Genomic DNA, 6,325 nt, shown 5'->3' on the forward strand with positions numbered 1-6,325 from the left:
GTCCACCGCCCTGGTCACCTCCCTGTCTTTAGCCTTCCCTGACTGCAAATCCACAGCCATATTTGAGTTCAGAATTACAACCCATAGCTGTTCTTGATTATTCAACGGAGGGGTTTCCAGATTAACAGCCTCTTTCTACCCTAGTCTACTGAGACCTTCACCTATTGACACAGTATGATGCCTGAGACTCAGCACTGACATAGGGCATCTCTTCCCAATGATACTGTTCTCCTGTGAGAGGGTATCCACTGGCAGCTCATTCCCCGGACAGGTTCAGGATCCAGAGCAAGTTTCCATCCCAACAACTTGAATTCTTTTGGATACTTCTCAGAGTGTTCCTCTGAATTTCATGGTAGGTCATGGAGCGGCCTGTGACAACATGTCCCTCCTGTGTGTTTTCCATTGTGCCAGGGGACCAGATCAAGACATGAATAAGACGTGCTTATTTAGAACTATCTTCACCGGCAGCCACTGTAAGATGGGAGGAAGTCTTCCAGGCAGATACCTGGGTGGTGACCACTTCCCCTTGGACACAATTGTGGCAACATACCGGAGGTTTGCTACCACCCAGGATACACGCCTCCCCTTACTCCTGGGGTGAGATTCCTTTACCCCACACCATAGTAAAACTCTGTCATTACCATTGAGGTGTCCTTTCACATCTCTAAGCCTCATTGTGTTCCACTGAGAAATGTGGAGGCAAGGCAGGCAGCCAGTCATACTTACTGGACAGGAATAGAGGACTAGGGAGATTAGGGTGTTCTCAGTTTGTCTTTAAATCTCCTCTATGAAGAAGGTGTGTGGACCACCCCTACTGACAACATGTCCTTTAACAAACCTTTTTCATATGAGTAAAATGCGTTTAGAGTGTTTCTATGTTGACTGAGAAGGCATAATCCTGAGAGCTGATGGGGGCCCTTGGCTGTGCAGATATTTGGGAACATACTGTTTGGCTTCACAAATTGAACAGTCATCTATAACACCCCACTGCCACACACACTAATTTTAGACACTGGACATCATTCATTAACAAACAGGCAAGTATGCCTGCCTTCCTCGGCCTCCTTTCTAGTCGGGACTCACTCAGGAATACCAGCTTTCTCTAAGCAGGTAGAAGCCACAGCTTATGAGATCTCACAACCTCATATCTCCTCCAGGTGTGGACATAACTCACCTTAATCTTGTCAGGATCTTGGACCTGCACATAATCTCCAAGTGTGAGTGAGATGTTGGTTTCCTAATTAGGCTGTGGGCTGGGGGTAATTGTGTCTCTTCTGTGGCTGGGTGCATCCCATGTCCTCACATCTACATCGGCCTTAAGGAATGGGCTCATGGGAGCCCTGTAGAGGAGGAAAGCAGTCACAAAGATGGTTTGAGGACCCTCAGCATCCTAGGGAGTAGAAATGAGTTTAGGGATTCAGAGGAGCCCCTTTTAGAATCTCTGCATCCACACACCACATTTACCTCTGCATCTCCTTCCTATATTCAGGGTATAAGGAGAAGTAGGAGGGGACACATGTTACTGTTCTTTTACCAGTTGTGGGCCTAGAGGTTCATGTGGCACCCCTGTTCCTGAGGAGAACAGTGTCAGTGGGAGGAGAGGCCCTGCAGTGAGATATGAGTGAGACTCAGGAAGCATTCTGGCTACAAAGCTCAGGGTCTACATAACAGTAGGAGTGATGATTGAGTCTGTGCTCCTCAGTGTCAGCTGTTCCTGGACCATCCAGTGTGCCAGGCTGTAGAGTGGACACACAGAAGCTCTCCTTCCTCCCTGCCCACAGAGAGTTCAATCTTCCATGGGGAGGAAACAGGTGCCACACACAGGGTTTAATTCTGGCTTTGTAAGAACAGAAATGTTGGTAAGACCTCTGATGCAGAACTCCCTTTGTTCAGATGCTTGTGCAATGCTGCTACCAAGTCTTCCAGTGACAAGAGAGTCATAGGAAGGCTGAATGGAGGGCAAGGCCACGTTCAAGCTTGCCCTGGGAAGACAATATGGCAGGAGATGTCAATCACTGACCTTGCTTCTCTCCACAAATCCCTAGAGCCATCTTCTGTAGCTTTTCAAGCTCGCTCAACATCAACAAGGATGGTTACCCTCGAAACCCAGACTTCACCAAAGTTAGGATGCCTGAAGACTCCCTGAGAGGAGGAAACATGCTCACATCAGGTGTGACCATCAAATGCATGTTCTCATGGAAAGAGCCAGACGACATTGTCTCAGAGCTCCTTAGTGAGAAATTGTTTGTGTGTCTGCATGTGAGCTTGTGAGAGTGGCATGGAGGAGAGGGAACATTGGAGGTCCCCATCGCTGGGACTGGGCCAGAGATCATAGTCATCTCATGCTTCATTCCTGGTTGAGAGCTCTGTGTAGAGGATTATGGGTGGAAATCTTGGCATTGTCTTTCGTGGTAAGGAAGTATGTTCAATTGTCTGAAAGGAAAAGAAAGGTAGTCATGTGCTAAACTGTTCTCATCTTCCAGCTAGAACCGATACCAACACTGGAGCACAAGGAAGTCCACGGTCCTCCATCTCCAGTTCTGGTACAGAAACCACAAATGCAATCACTTCTACGTTCTCCAGGACACTTAATGCCTTATGGCCAGGGACCTCTCCTGACCAACCATGAGGATTTCCAGCCCAGGAGGCTCATGAGCGAATCCCGGAGCATGTTCCCGAATACCCCTCAGTGGAGGCTCATGAATAACATCCCTGGGTGGATCCCTATATTCAGGCTACTGTCACTCCACAGCAAGAGCCCTGGTTGGCTGTATATTTAAAGGCCCATAGTGTTTCCAGATTAACAGACCTAGTCTTCTCCACATCAATAGCCCGATACCCCTTTATCCACTCCTATCAACAGGCCCACCTGCCCCCTTATCTCTTCCATATCCAGAGCCCTGAGCAACCCCTGATCATTAGTTCCCCACCCAGAGCTCTTAGGAATTCTACTAGGAGTGTTCATGCAACATCCCTTTTGAATAAATTATTTTCCATTACCTTAGTGGATTTGTTTATTATTATAATTATTATAATTTTTTACATTGGTCATTTAATCCTTGCAATTTTCAATATTAGTAGGTTAGATTTTAGCATTTAAAATTTTAGTTATGATGTGTTTTTAATGTGTGCTCTAGTAGTTTTTTGTCCACTCACAACCCTATGGAAACAGCCCAACACCTTCTGCAGGAGCGTTTTCATCAGCACACCAGAAACACTGCACACAGAGTGCTCTTCTCTCCTTGGCCACTCCCCCTGAACCCTGCTGTCAGTCAGTGACTCTGTGTTTGTGGATTCTCTGCTGGAGATTTCTGATCTGCATGGAAATATGTAGTCTTTCATCCTTGCTGCTGTCACTTAGGTTAAAGCCATGGAGTTTCACCCAGGATGATTCCAGTACGTATGTCTGCCCCCAGGTAAGTCTCAGTGGTGTTGCAAGGAATGGATGGATCACACGTTTCACCCATTTATCTGTGTGTGAACATTTGCATTGATGATCTTTTTGACACAAGAGGGTCCTGCTGCTGTGGATAGGTATTAATGTGAGTACCTGTGCATAGCTTATGTCCCAAGGGTAGGTAAGGAGTGTTGGGATGTATCAAAGGATGGGCAAGCTATGTTAGCTAATCCATAGACCCCCCAGCTCCCAGTTATGGGAGGCAAGGATAGAGTGGTTCTGGAGGTGTGATGAGTGAGGTGAGGAGGAGTTAACGGTAATATGGTGGTTTTAGTAATGGCAAGTGAGAAGGGTGTACAAATGAGGAGTAGGGAGGACTACAAGTAGAAATTGGTATTGTAGAGAGAAGGGAAGATCATTGGGTATACAGTGTGCCCATTGAGGGGTTATGTGGACTAGAAAGCTACACAGGTGTCAGATATAAGCCATGGATAGGATGTTAGAAGGCACAGAATATAGGTAGTGAGGTAAAATGGTCTTAATATGAGTCCTGGTGATACAGGGTAATCACAAGTGTGTTAGCTGCAAAGTAGGCAACTAAAACCAACCATTCACTCCTTGGAAACCCTATACAGGTTTGCTAGGAGTAAGAACTGGCTTAATGACTTAAAAACAACAATGACATTCATAATACTGACCTCAGAAAACTGTTAGGTTTAAGAATAAACAGTTCATTAAAACAAAAATTATTTCTTTGCCAACAACTAAGTATTCGTTTAAACTTGGAAAAGGAGGGTGGAGTTTTCAGAAGAAGCCTCGCATGTAGTTGGCAGCATGACTAGCACACTTAGTATCTTCATTTGGGTTATGCAAATGCAAGCTATGCTTAAGAGATGGGACTAGAGGGAATAGCAAACACAGAGAGAGACCAGCTTTCAGTAAAAGTATCAACAGAAACCGCCACAAATGCAGTCTACAAAAAAGTAGATGGTTCAGTGGGAGTTTGAAAAAGTGTCAAAAGGTGACAATCAACAACAATCAACAAGATGCTACTAAGCTAGACGAGGAGAGATTGTTGAATGCTCAGGAGTCAGTTCCCACTCATAGCAACACTATTGGGTTTTTAAAGAGCAGCCTCAGGGTCAGCACTTCGAATCTGCAAGGTCAGCTAGAACCTCAAGGTCAACTGTTCAACCTCACCAGTTGTTCCATAGAAACCCTATACAAGGTCGCTATAAGTCGGATCAACTTGACAGCACTTAACAGCAACAACAAAATGAGATATTAAGGATTCTTTGTGGAGCGACCATTAAGCACTCAGCTGGTAACTAAAAGATTGACAGTTCAAATCCACTCATGGGAGAGATGATCTAGCGGTCTGTTCCTACAGAGATTAGGAAACCCTAGGGACAATTCTTTTCTGTTACATAGGATTGGTTGTGAAGAACCAGAATTGACTAGACAGCATACAACTATAACGACAAAACAACAGAGTAAAAACCTAAATCCTAAGTTCTTAGACTATCCACAGTTTGAGTTATCACACAGTGGAACTCAACATTCTTTTGAAAATTCATGACTTATTATACCATGTAAGTTTTTATAAGTGAAAAAGGAGTAGTATTATAAGGATTTTTGGATTTCAGATTAAATCATGCTATTGTTGTTGTTAAGTGCTGTCGAGTTGGTTCTGAGTCATATCAACCCTATATATGGAGTGGCTGGTGAGTTGGAACCACTGACCTTATGGTTCAAACCGACTTTGAGGTCTAGTATCTTATCCTATAATGCCATACCAGGACTTTAAATCATGCTAAAATCTACCAAATATTAGCATTGATAATCTTACCTTTCAAAAGAGAGATGTAAGAGATGAAAATCTGTTGTCATTTTCATCCCATCGTCTTTGAATACTTAGGAATTTCTCTCTTCCCTTTTCAAAGTCACTTGACATTAATTTTTGAGCAATTCTAAAATGATGGAGGTCCTTGGAAATCAGTATGCCATTTGTGATTGTTTTCTTTTTCTAATCGGCTCCTATGAGCCTTTCTTGCACTGTCACATGAAATCATCACACACATGTTAATGGAGGGGATAATTATGCCACTTTCTAGATGTTATCAAATATGACCTGTATTTTACAAGCAAGGAAGTGGAGACTTAACATGCAGGTTGCATATTTCCTGTCCTAAAGCTAGATTAGAGCACTCAGAGAAAACAGTCTCGTTCATCCCTGGGCACCAGTGACCAGCTGGGTTCTGAGAGTCCAGAGGCGAAGGCAGAGGAAACAGTACATCCCCACCTCCATCCAACGCTTCCCACCTTGTTGCCTAGTAGAAGGTGGACGCCAGGCTGCTGTTCCTTCTCTTCCAGAAGACCAAGTAGGTACACTTGGATGACTCCGACCCAGGTTAAAAACCGACCATTGCACCAGCAGTCCTCCAATTTGTCAAAGTCTGCCCCTAGCGACCTGAGGAAGCGGACTCAGTGGGGAGGAACACTCAGTGAGGATCCAGCACTGTCCACTGCAGCCAGCAGAGAAGCCGGTACTGTTCACGCGTGCGTCATCCAGTACAGTTAACTTCAGCACCCAGCACGGATGGACAGCGACAAACTCTGAGGCCTGGCGCCCATCCCCAGCACTGTAAGGATGGGCTGCCGCCTCCACAGTCTGTCCTACCACCAGTAGTAAGGCAAGCAGCAGGCTCAGCGCGTGTACAAAGCCAGCACATTGGCACCACTTGGCTCCTTAGTCCCCATTCCCATGGTCTTGCACCCCGGGCAGTGCTTCCTTCCAAGACCTACAGAACTTTCCCCTGGGATTTGCTCTGCAAGCACTCCTGGTACAATGTCCCACCAGTTCCTCCACACTTCTAGAGGACCTCTCTAGGGCTGCCTGATGTCAGCACAGAAGTTGGAGACATGGTT

This window comes from Chrysochloris asiatica, unplaced genomic scaffold (assembly GCF_000296735.1).
Source record: "Chrysochloris asiatica unplaced genomic scaffold, ChrAsi1.0 scaffold00604, whole genome shotgun sequence".
Classification (NCBI taxonomy): Eukaryota; Metazoa; Chordata; class Mammalia; order Afrosoricida; family Chrysochloridae; genus Chrysochloris; species Chrysochloris asiatica.